At 38.3% G+C, this 12,943-nt stretch overlaps 1 pseudogene; it reads right to left on the bottom strand.

Annotated features, from left to right (window-relative positions):
* Positions 1-12,102: 12,102 nt before the first annotated feature.
* LOC132305769 (small nucleolar RNA R71) lies at positions 12,103-12,201 on the bottom strand (annotated as a pseudogene).
* Between the last annotated feature and the right edge of the window lie 742 nt (positions 12,202-12,943).

Here is a 12,943-nt window from a genome sequence, read left to right as displayed (position 1 = left end):
GTTAGTGCCTATCACAGACAACAAGAGCAAAATGCTGTTTATGTGGAGTCCATTAAACCTCAAATTTGTAATTTGTAAAGAGTGGTCCTGTTCTGTGTTGGTCCTTTCAGTGATAGGTATGGAGAGGGATGCATTGTTTCATAAAGTGATTACTTTTACTAATATATTCTTATATTGAATCAATTTTAAATTTTAAATTCAAAACAATGTAAATGTTTTCTATTGATTTCAGAATATGTGGGCATACCAAACATTTTAACACTTTGGCATAAATCGTATTTATAATGAAATAGGACCATGTTTGTACACCACACTTGCCAATTGAAATGTATACCACAAATTGGTACCTTTAATTACATAACCAGCAAGATGGACCCGCTAATATTCAGGAGCATTTGGATCGAGCTTTGGCAACGAAGGATTGGATATCTGATTTTCCTCGGGCTCAATTATCTCATCTTTCAGTGGTGGGATCCAATCACTTTGCCTTGCTTCTTGAACTTTTGCCTGTCGTACGGCCTCAGAAAAGGCAATTTCATTTTGATGGTCGCTGGACTTTGTTGGAGGATTGTGGGCAAATTGTTGATTCAGCTTGGTCTATTCCGATATTCATCTCATTTCAGTGGGCTCAGAAATTAAGGCACTTTAAAGCTGATCTTATTAGGTGGGCTAAGCTCCGAAATCTTAATTCCCGAACTCATCTTGATAGTACGACTGCTCGGCTTCGTGAGTTGAAAGCTCAAACTTCTAATTATTGTCATGCGGATGTGGTTCACTTAGAAAACATTTTAACTTCTTGTTGGTTAGAGGAAGAATTATTTTGGAAGCAGAAGTCTCGCCTCCTGTGGTTGCAAGAAGGGGATCGTAATACCAAATTATTTCATGTCACTGCTAAAAGGAGGTGCGGCCGCAATACCATTTCAGGGGTTTTGATGCAGGGAACCAGTGGGTGACTGACGAGCATTCCGTTCAATCGGTGTTTTTGAGTTATTTTCAGAATTTATTTCGGTCTTTCTATCCTACCAATATTGATCAGTTCTTGCGGTATATTCCTGTGCGGATTTCTGATGAGATGAATGTCAATCTTTTGTTGGCCCCGTCGGAGTTGGAAGTGAAGCAGGCTATTTTTTCAATGCAACCGATGAAAGCCCTTGGACCAGATGGGATGACACCGCTGTTCTATCAGAAATATTGGGAGGTACTTCAAAGGGATATTGTTGCTGCTGTCTCTAGCTTCTTTGATACGGGAAATTTGTTATCCAGTTTTAATCATACTAATGTTGTTTTAATTCCTAAGATTCCATCTCCGACACAGGTTAGTCATTATAGACCTATTTCTTTGTGTAATGTGTCTTATCAGCTTATTGTAAAAATAATGACTAATTGCTTGAAAGGGATTATTGGCTCCTATATCAGTGATTCCCAAAGTGCGTTTGTTGCATATTGTCATTTTACGGATAATATTTTAATTACTCATGAAATTTTGCATTATTTATAAAATAAAAGAAAGGGGAGTAAGGTGTGGTTGGCGTTGAAACTTGACATGAGTAAAGCTTATGATCAGATTGAGTGAGAATTTTTATTGCATATGCTGTCTAAGCTGGGCTTGAACGATCATTGGATTCAAATGATAATCGCATGTATTTCCACGGTTTCTTACTCTTTAAAAATTAATGGGAGTTCGATGAGTTTTTTTACACCGTCAAGGGGGTTGCGTTAGGGCGACCCTTTATCTCCGTATCTTTTTATTATCTGTGATGAAGCTCTTTCTCTTGCTCTTTTGCGCGCCTAGCAAGCCCGGTTGTTATCTGGTATTCGTATTTGTCAGGGTGCTCCGTCTATTTTGAATTTTTTTTTTTTTTTTTTTTTTTTTTTTTTTTTTTTTTTTTTTTTGCTGATGATTCTATTGTGTTTTGTGCTGCAGTTCAGGAGGAAGTTTCTGTTTTGAAACGCATTTTGACCAATTATGAAAGGGCCTCTGGATAGCAAGTGAATTTTAGTAAATCATCTATTTTCTTTTCGAAGAATGCCCTAGGATCAGTGCGTCGTTTTCTTAGTCGATCTTTGGGATTGCAAATGTAGGGTTTGCATAATCGGTATCTTAGTGTGTTGGCAATTTTGGGAAGATCCAAGAGAGATGTGTTTCAGTTTTTGCTGACAAAAATCCAGGATCGGTTATCTTTTTGGAAGGCGAAGTCTTTGTCCTCGGGTGGGAAAAAGGTTTTGATTAAAGCTGTGTTGAGTTCTTTACCTACTTATATTATGTCTTCTTTTAAACTTCCCATCTCATTGTGTCAAGATTTGATGAAGTACATTCGTTCATTTTAGTAGTGTAATAAGGATAAAAATAAGGCAATTCATTGGATTCATTGGGATCTTCTTTGTCGGAGTAAGAATTTAGGTGGACTTAGGTTTCGAGATTTGGAGGCTTTCAATTTAGCCCTTTTAGCGAAGCATACTTGGCATTTTCAGGTTACGAAGAAGGGGTTGGTGTATCAGCTTTTTAAGGCCAAGTATTTTCTTTCTTCGTCGTTTTTGGATGCTTCATTGGGGTTTAATCCTTCATGGGTTTGGCGTAGTATTTGGTTTTCTCAGGCTTTGTTGCGTCAGGGCTTACAATCATTGATTGGGAATGGTATCTCTACCCATGTTTGGAATGATCATTGGGTTCTTACGCTGCTGTAGAAACTTTCACCACCCACGGTTTATGTTTCTTTATCTTCTGTCGCGGATTTGATTGATCCTGCCACGTCTTCATGGAAGGTGGATGTTTTGGATCAGTTTTTCCATCCTCTTACGGTGCAGGAAATTCTCAAAATTCACATCAGCCGATGGAATAAACCGGATGTTGTCATTTGGGCTCCGGAGAGGTCAGGTAAGTTTTCAGTTCGTTCTGTTTATAAATTGGCTATTTCAATGTCTCACTTTTTTGGGGTTGCTTCACTCTATTGTTCTTGGTCCTCTATTTGGCGGTGTCGTACTCTGTCTAAGGTGCAACACTTTTGTAACGACTCGAACCCGAGGGTCCAAATCGCTAACCGGGTCCTTATCCGAACTCGAGGTCAACAAAAGACGTTACCATTCTTTCATATGGCAATACATAATATACATGTCATCCCAGGGTTTATAAATAATAATAATAATAATAATAATAATAATAATAATATGAGATCATAGTTATAAAATAGGTCAAACAGTCCACTAACCCATCAAAACCTGTAGAGGAATGTCGTCCGCCACTTCCTTTCCCAAATTTGAAAAATGTTAAAATAATGGGGTGATCATAAGCTCAATAGGGGTGTCTAAGACACACCTCTTATGACCCCGTGAATCCACGTATAGAATAAAAATCAAGAGAACGGGATCATACTATACCAGGGATGCAATCCATATCCACAACGTCAAATATAAACACAATGTCATCCAAGTCACAAATACACCATATATGCCAATGAAGTGCAATGACATGCCCATGTCGCTCCCCATTTCTGAAACATTTCTGTTTCAACTTCCAAACCATTAGTGTAATCCAACCCAAAGCACTTCCAAGGCACCACGAAAGGGGGATTGACTAACTATCCACGACCACAAGGCACTTCCAAGACATCGTATCTGGCCTAGTTAGCTCAATCCCTAGTACTCTCTAGACTACACTAACACCACGGACCACTAGGCGCCTCTTAGGCGTCTGGGTTTTCACAAACACTGTTCCAAAAACTTTTTCTCAAAAACAATTTCATTTGTTTTTCAAACAAACCTTTCCCTTTTACTTTTCCCAATGAATGCATGAATGCTTCATGCTTCCGAATGCCAAATTCAACAATATAATTTTACATGCTCTTCTATATCATCATCATTTTTTTATTATTATTATTTTTTTTATAGAAAATTCCAAACAATTATTTCACAACCACAACATCAATTTCTATAGTAATTGGGAATTCACAAGTCATATAATATACCAAAATTAAACATGCTTCTTCACAATAATGTAAATAGCCATGTATATAACCCAATTAGCATGTAAAACACATTCGTCATTTTGAGCACATACAACCACAATAGTAATGGACAAGATAATTAAAATTAAGCATGTTTAAGGTCAAATTAAAGAAAAAAATTCACAAAAATCCAAGAAGTCATGGATTAGAACACCCCAACCTCAATTTTGTAGAAAACCCTCAAATTTGCTGAATCCAAACCCTAGAATTCAAAATTCTTAGGGTGCACCAAAACCGTCTTTGCTCCGATCAAATCAAAGATCTCAACGCGCTCTTTAATTTGCCGCAAATGGCATCTAAAAACTCCAAATGGTGAGGGATATATCAAGGTTTGAATTTTTGAAGTAAAAGGAAAAAAGAAAAATCTAGAAAAAGAATGAGAGAGAGATAGTTACGGGAAAGGAAGAAAAATGAGAGGCCTAAATGGCTTCTTAGTCTTTAAAAGAGGTGGTGGGTCCCACCACCAAAAACATTTTCTTTTTCTTTATTCCTTTTTTTTTTTTTTTTTTTTTTTCACACACAATAATATGTTTATACACAAATTATATATAACTCACATAAAATACATCAATTAAAATGCATGAGATGCAAATGGACCCAACTAAAATTCTCGTACGTAACAAATCCGGTAGCGGGTCCCACACGGAACCGTCCGACCTCGAAAAACTAAAAAATGCCAAAATGGCAACCCTTCCATTTCAAATAGTCTTGAACTCAATGAAATACCCCAACCATCTCTCGGACATAACCAGCACACCCCACGGTGTCTGGTACACAAAACGAGAAAAGACGAAAATGCCCTTGCAACAACAAAAATTCTAAAAAAAAATAGAAAATGACAAAAAATGAAAATATTACAATCTACCCTCCTTAAAGAGATTTCGTCCTCGAAATCTACCCTCCTTATAGAGAAGGCCCACAGCCACACTTTACGAGAACACCTCACAAAACTCCGAGACTATGAACTCACCGACATTATTGCATTTGACACTAGACGTAACCAGGCAATCAGAAACCACTACCACTGAAACCCAATGCTCACCACCCTATGAGGGTACTCATTTCTCACAACTTTGCAACACAAAACCAACTGGTTCGCTTTAAGCAATACTGAACTCAAAATGGACATTGGTCCACTCAACACTACCATGAAAGGCATTCGAAGCCTGAAAGAAGAACAGTTACAAGACCCCTGAACATGACAACATCCGATCTTAGCCCATCCTTTAAAGGACACACAAAATCCGAAATAAGGAACCCCGTTCATTACACAATTAAGCTCAACTCTAATCTACACGTCTCTATCAAACCAAACACTCACTACCTAATACTTAACTACACCATTACATACCCGTACAATGACTACCAACCACACCAAGCGGCAATCACTAAACTTATCATCATTAAGATGACTAAATAATGAATCTCCCAATGACTACATAATCATGAATCACTAGAACAATAAAACAAATTATCCTATATCCAGGTCACAAATCCCCAAAACAAAATCTTCAATAATTAATGATCGAACCGCAAACCCTATACCATACACTTGGTACTACCTAACACGCTTCGTCACCCAAAACAAATCATCCGAATCCACACTGTCACACCGACACAATGCGCAATACCGTGCTCTCACTATCCTTGACAAATTGAAACAACCATTGACCTTTGACTCGACATCATGCTAAGAGGGACTGATTCAGGAGAAATAGTTGGCCAGGCCATTCTTCTCATTAATCCGGTCTCAACACAGATGTCGTTCCTGTCCTCAGGTCTAAACCTCAAACACACTCTTACACAGTCCACAAGGCAACCATGAGATTCACTCACTATCAATCCATCGTTCTACGTAACCACAACGGCTAAACAGTTATATACTTACTCTAAAAATTCCAATCATGCTTTAATCATACAACCCTAACAAGCTAGTAATAACACAGCACTAAACATCATAATCATCAACTAGCGTAAAAACTCTCTAATGATCTCAAAGCACCCATACTAGGTAGATGACTCTATAACATCATTCGGTTCAATTCTTACTTCTTTAAAACACACAATACGACTGTCTCATGCTTGAAACCTCAAAATCAAAATCAATCATTCCCATTATTCCTCAACGGGATCCCCATATTTACTTTCTTTAATCACGTAGTTCTAAGGCAACATCGACACTTGTCCTCAAGACACTACTCGAATCAAATGCCTATAAAAACATCCGAGTACAGGACTCATATCACGTCACTTAACTATCCTTAAGCTTACAATTCACGATACAACCCTAGCCATCACCAATAGTACTAGACGCCGGAAATGCAACCCCTATTCAGCAACTTGTGCAGTCAAAACCACTCTCAAAACAAACACCACCTAAAACCAATGACTTTATCTCCCTCCGTAGGAGTGAGTCGACTAAATCAACCAACCTTTACCGATAAACTCTAAGAATATAACGAACCACACATAGGTCCGTCCACCCACGGACGCGCACATCTCCTAAATGGAGAACAAGACTCGTGACAATCGACGTCCTTGCCAGGACTAGAATAAATGAAAAGGTAATGAACCCTACACTCACCAAAGACTGACAACTACTACCCGAATGCACTTGACACCCTGTCACACTTTGTTCACCAATCAACCAACGACGGATAACCAATCTCACCTGAGATGAACTAAACTCCTTACACATAAGGAAAAGAACCAACTGGATACCTATACGGAACTATGAACTTAATTCTAGGCGATCTCACCACAAATGAACCATCAAATACTATCACACAGAAACCTCACACACGATACACCGCGACACCCATGCTAACCAAAACCAATAAGGCAAGAGCACCAATGCTCACAACACACTAACATTAGAAACAATCACAACCTTTCGGACACCGCATTCCATCCCATCTAGAAACCGTCACTCCCAAATGATGTAAAACAATACTTTACCACCCATTCCATCTCTACCTTCAAGGTGACACTCCCTCAAACACTGTGCACACAAGACTCGTGACCTCAGTTACAACAACTCACTAACTCGTCAAAAGAAAAAGATGCCCATATGGCAACACTACTCTCACTGGCTCTAAAGACTAAGCTGCCCACCATTACCTCGACTGATGCATAATCCTATCACCTACTTGATAACACACAACAAACAACTCACAATATCTAAGCCACATTCGGATCATACCTCAAACCATTAAGCCCATCAGTATTAAACATCATGCTAGAACACCTCAACCACCATTCTTTCCAAACAACAATCCAAACCTATCGTCCCACCGGACCATCAAGCCATTGTTAAGCGATTCTTTCTCATAATCCTTAAGTAAGCATTACTCTCGATACTCCTCACAACGACCACCACATAACACTAGAAAAAGGACCTCTATACGGCAATGCCATGCCGACAAATCCATAAAACAAAATGAGCATAATCTCAGAATGCTCAACACCCAATAGTCTCCTCAAAACCACCAACGATGCAATCAATTATTAATGCTTCACCAACTACTTAAACCACTTTTTCTAAGGCGATCTACATGCCGACACAAGAAAACTTCATGTCTTAGGTTCAACATCATTAGCTCCCATTTTCGCCATTCCTTAGAACACCCTTGGCCCCAACAAAGGTCAAATAGGGCTAACAACTAAACCCACAAAATCAACCTCGTCCTAATCATTCTAATCATCAGTCTACCTTTTCGAATCCTCAAACACCAAGCACAATCTCCTGATACCTCAGACATAACATAAAATCCAACTCTAGTCCATAACTTTCAAATCCTATAACACAGTCTATTTGGTAACACCGTACCTACCATCAATCATTTCATCCGTAAATGACCGAGCACATCAATGACCTTATACAACTTGCCTTATAGTGCAATCCTGTTCTACACAACTAAAACCAACCACTATACACTACCTCGAGACTCTCTTGACAACTTATAACCCCACTCATCCACCGAACCACGTAATCAACTCATTGAGAGTTAATTATCCGTAACACGCTCCTACAACTATCTAAAATGAGAATTACTCCTTGACAACTCAGTCTCCAAAACAGATTCTTACAAGACACAAAATGCTCCCCACCCTGCAACCGGTCCTATATCACCCCAGACCTACAGAATTCAATAAGTACCCATGACAGTCAGAACCAACACGCCTCCTCAGACCATACCAGAAGATACACATCTACATCTTATAGACTACATTCGTGACTCAAACAACTTTTGACACACCTACCATGACTGGTTCGAAAAGAACCTCCGTACCAAACTATGACTCAAGTCACAAACACTAACCTTCTAAGGTCATACCTTTCTCCCTCAAGACTCTCACTCGCACACCTGACCTCCATGGTTACAAGAACCCATCCACCAATGCATGAAACTTACACACAACAAAGACACTATGCCATGAAATATGAACCCGTTCTAAAGTCGTGCCCTAAGTATCGCACAAAATGTAACAAGAAAAATCAGAATGACTACACACTAAATAGCTCAATTCATGAGCTAGAAGTCCACGCCATTCGTTTGATAAGAATCGGTACCCCAAACAACCTTGGAGCAATCGAGCTCCTCGCCTACTCAGGTCAAAACCCACATAACCATCTATGCTCAACTGCATACTCCTATACATGTATACATATATACATAATAACCGTATCCCGTACCATGATACAATCGTGTCCTATTATTTATTTATTTTAAACACTCCGTCTTTCATTAAAAAAAATACTTGCATAACCATGCCTAATAACCGTCACAATACCATACGAGACATGCTTGCACCTACCACGCTCACTACTTGCCACATTATCATTTAAATAAAACTGCACACACCGTGCCTATTACTTGCCGTTACCACCTAAATTACACTTGTTATCATATCATAATTAATGTGTTTTCAATTATTTATATATTTCATTGTCATGACCATATAACACACATTTTAGCAATTAAACACGTAAGCATGTGAACACTTAGTAAATAAGCATGTCTTTTAAAAACGTAAACACATAAGCAATTAAACAAGTAAGCATACTTCTCAGATAACAACACTTTAACACATAAACACATAAATAATGCAATCCACCTTCCACACAACCCTAGGTAAGCCTCTGATGAGCGTTGAAAAGTGTGTATTTAAACCCCTTAAGCTTAGGCATTCTAGTACCTTTATCTATCTTACTTTACCGTTTTAGATTGATTTTGTTTTATTTCCATTTTCAGGCACTTATCCTGAAAATAAGCTAACTCAGCCAAATAAGAGCAGAAATGAAGCAATTCTGGGATAAATCAAAGAAAGGAGCCAAGTGGAAGCAAAAGGAAGAAAAAGGTGGAAATCAACATCTTCGATCGATCTCAGATCAAAATTCGATCGATCCAACGTGATCGATTTCAGCACTTCAAGATGGATCAAAGCCATGATGACATTTTCAGAGATCTCAAAAGTTCGATCGATCCAACACCATTCTTTGATCGATCGAACTTCCTCCAGTGTGAAAAAGTTAAATTTCCAGCTCATTGAAAGTTGTCCTTTATCCAATCATTGGGGAATATTTTGTGCACGACCCCAACTCATTTTGTGTGTCATTTGACCTACCTATATAAGGATAATGATTACTTTTTACATGGAGAGGACCTCATACCACATCATACCATATCATATCATATCATCTCTTGGAGAGCAAGCTTAGAGGAGGAGGAGGCTAGAGACATCATTGGGGACTCTTCATCAACCAAGGAGTAAATCTCTACCATGGAGTTAGCCCTTGAGGTTAGAGAAGCACTACCATGAGTGGCTAGATATCCTCTTGGGGCTAGAGTTAGCCCCAATCATGCTTTTGACATCTTGATTTTGTGTATTATTAAGGGATTAGTGTTGTAATACATGTTTTGGCACTTATATATATATAGATCTTGTTTGTTCAATGATTTATGTGGTTTAATGCTTCCAATTGATCATTTCATTCTATCCATATGTCTATGTATGCTAGAATAGATGTTCATGTGTTTGTCTCTATTTCTTGTGTTATTGACGTATGTCTATGTGTATTAATACCATACATCTAGAGATTGTCAAAACATTGTGCTTCATGGAATGCTCTTGTAATTTTCTAGATGGTTTATACTCATTTCTTGATGGATTGTGCCTCTCCCTTAGCTTAATTAGCTTAATTTCATGTCATTAGCTTAATTGTAGTGTAGTGGTAGCATAGTTGTTAGATGGGAGGACAATCCATGCTTGTTGTTTGATGTTCCATACTTTTGAATGCAAGTAGCATATGTCTCCAACCTTGTGGTGTATTTGGCTTATGAGCTTAATGAAAGGATTAATGACTTGCTAGATATATTATGTTTTTCACTTGTTATTTAGACAATATATGCTTAATTGTTAGATATATTGTGCTTTTCACATGTTGATTAGACAATGTATGCTTAATTAGTCACCCTTGCTAATTGAATCAACCAAACACACACACACATCAATATTGCAACACGCATTTCCCTCATTAGTCACTAGTTAAGGGTGTAGAAAAACATTGTTTGGTGGTGACCTCTAAACCCCAAGATCTCTCTTTCTCTTACTTACTCCTTATTGCATTCAATTACTTAGTTTAATTTGCTCTCTAGTTTAATCAACCAACCAACCATTTGTTTGATCACTCGACTTACTAACCCTAATAGTGATTTCGCAACCAAATTCGACTCCAATCCCTTGGGACGATCCCTACTCGCCCTAACTATATTTTTAGTGAAGGTAGTAGTGGCTTCTATAAATGTAAAACTTGGCCCTCGCCTTAATGCACATTTTCTAAGCTTGTGGTATAGCGACGCCCCATCAGTTTTTGGTGTCGTTGCCGGGGATTAGGCAACGTCGTATTTGTGGAATCAATTAGGAATTAGTACTCTTTTGATTGTGTCTTTACTTTGTTTTTATTTTTCTTTTTGTTACTTATTGTGTTTGTTCATCTTTGAAGGAGCATTCAAGCAAATGAGCATTTAAGCAAAGGAGCTAAGCAAGTAAGGAAAAATGCTAATTTTTTTTTAAAAAAATTGCTAAGCTAAGCTATAAATTTGGAGTTGAAGTGCTATAGGACCTTTGTGAGCTCTTTCTTTACTCAATCCTTTAGTTAAATCGTCGGCCCGCGTGGAGGCTTGTTTTTAAATTCTTAGATAAATCGTGAGCCCGCGTGGAGGCATTTTAATTGTTTTTTGCATCATTGTTGTTAAAGCATAGGAGTATGGGTTAACTGTTTGTGGAGGAAGTTTCATTGAAATTGTTGTGAAGTTGAAGTGTTTGTTCATTCATTGTGTTTATGTGTTTTTACATTGTGTATGCATGGTCATAGATCACTAAGACCAACTCTTGTCCCTCTTGATTTGCATCTTGAATCCGTAGTTAGAAATCCTAGGGGAAGAGGAAGTTCTAGTTCTACCCGATCCATTACATCAATAGAAGGCCATAATGAAGAGCATGTAGAGGACCTTGGTCACATAGACCAACAAGGTATCTTTCATCCAAATGTGCATCATGAGAACATTCAAGCACCATTAGATATGCCTAGGCCATTCATTCACCAACCACAACAACAACAAGGCCAAGTTCCATTTGGAATGCCAAGGCCAATGTATGCTCCACAACCTCTCATCATTCATGGAAATCAAAATCAAGGTGCCCATGTTGCACCTCAAATTGCTAATCCTCCACTTGCTTTAAGAGATCACTATGTGCCTAATGAATACAATGCACCCACATGCATTCAATTGTCACCATTTAGAGCACATCACTATGAAATTAAGCCACAAACCATTCAAATGCTTCCTAACTATCATGGACTTCCAAGTGAAGAACCTTACAAGCATTTGGATGAGTTTCTATAAGTATGTTCCCCCTGAAAATATACGGACATGCCGGAAGAGGTCTTAAGACTCAAACTTTTTCCATTCACCTTAAAAGACAAGGTAAAGTATTGGTTTAACAATCTTAGGCCTTTTTCAATCACTTCTTGGGCAGAAATGCAACAAGAGTTCTTGAAGAAGTACTATCCGGTTTCTAAGACCAATGCCATGAGAACCTCAATTCGAGAATTTTCACATGGGGATGGAGAAACGTTTCATGAGGCATGGGAACGCTTTAATGAATTGCTTAGGAAGTGTCCACATCATGACATGCCCAAATGGCAATTAGTTCAATATTTCTTTGAGAGCTTATCGGATAATTACAAAGGCATGGTTGATGCTTCCATGGGTGGCTCATACATTGATAGGCATACGGATGACGTGTGGCATCTTTATGAGAGCATGAGTGAAAATTCTTTGCATAGAACATTATCATCCAAGAATAGTAGAAATTCACAAGGTAGGAAGAGTGTTGGCTTACATCAAGTCGACCATTCAAATGAAATAGCCGCCGAAATGAAGTCTTTGTCTCAAAGGTTTGATCAATTTTTTATTAACCAAAACTCGACGAACCAAGTATCTTCCTTCCCCAACCATTCTCATTGTGCATCAAATGAAACATGTATGACTTGTTCCAGTGTTCTTTATTCTACTTCTCATTGTCCTCACAGATAAGTGCAAAATGAACCTAATGAACAAGTCAATGCAGCTTTTGTGAACCAAGGGAACAATCCTTATGGTACTCATTATAATCCAAGTTGGAGAAATCATCCGAATTTCTCTTGGAAAAACCAAGGAGAGGGCTCAAACCCTTCCTAGGGCAGTTTTCAAGGGAAGTACATTCCATCTCCACTTCAAAACCAAGGATCCCAATGTTATAGACCTTACCAATTACAAGGGAATCAATTTTCTAACTCTCATTTTCCCAACCAATCTTATTCCCAAGGAAATGTTAGAAGTCCCGCCTTTGAAGAAAAAGTTTTGAATGCTTTGGGCACTCTTGAGGCTAATACT

The sequence above is a fragment of the Cornus florida genome, unplaced genomic scaffold, assembly GCF_030987335.1.
Source record: "Cornus florida cultivar Cherokee Brave unplaced genomic scaffold, ASM3098733v1 CherokeeBrave_3.0.0_Hap2_Chr04, whole genome shotgun sequence".
In the NCBI taxonomy this organism is placed as follows: Eukaryota; Viridiplantae; Streptophyta; class Magnoliopsida; order Cornales; family Cornaceae; genus Cornus; species Cornus florida.
This window is presented reverse-complemented; position numbering and strand designations above follow the sequence as displayed.